Source organism: Sapajus apella, unplaced genomic scaffold, assembly GCF_009761245.1.
Source record: "Sapajus apella isolate SASKATOON/1434 unplaced genomic scaffold, GSC_monkey_1.0 scaffold4987, whole genome shotgun sequence".
Classification (NCBI taxonomy): Eukaryota; Metazoa; Chordata; class Mammalia; order Primates; family Cebidae; genus Sapajus; species Sapajus apella.
Genome location: NW_022441911.1, coordinates 1 through 394, shown reverse-complemented (window position 1 = coordinate 394; position 394 = coordinate 1).

Genomic DNA, 394 nt, shown 5'->3' with positions numbered 1-394 from the left:
ATAAGGATGCTGGGAGAAAGTGGAGAGGAAATTCTTGGGCTAACAGAAATACCCATTTGGCATGAGCAGGTACCTGAAGAGTTGCTGGTGACCACAGAGGCACTGGAGGGGCTGAGCGAGGGATGGGTGACTTTGCAGTGGGAAGGAGGAAGCCTGTCTCAATCAGGTAAAAAAGGAAGCTTGCAGAACACAAAATTTGACCGTTATAGGGAAGACCTTTATAGGGATGATAACTTTTTGTTTTCCTTAGGAAATAGGCCACTATGTTTTTGTCTGCAATAAAAACTTAAAATGTAAATAATATGCTTTAATGGAACCACTACCCCTAATTTCCAAACTTGATCAAATGCATAATTTGGAAAGGCTTTTATATCTAACATTATCAGAATCCCCC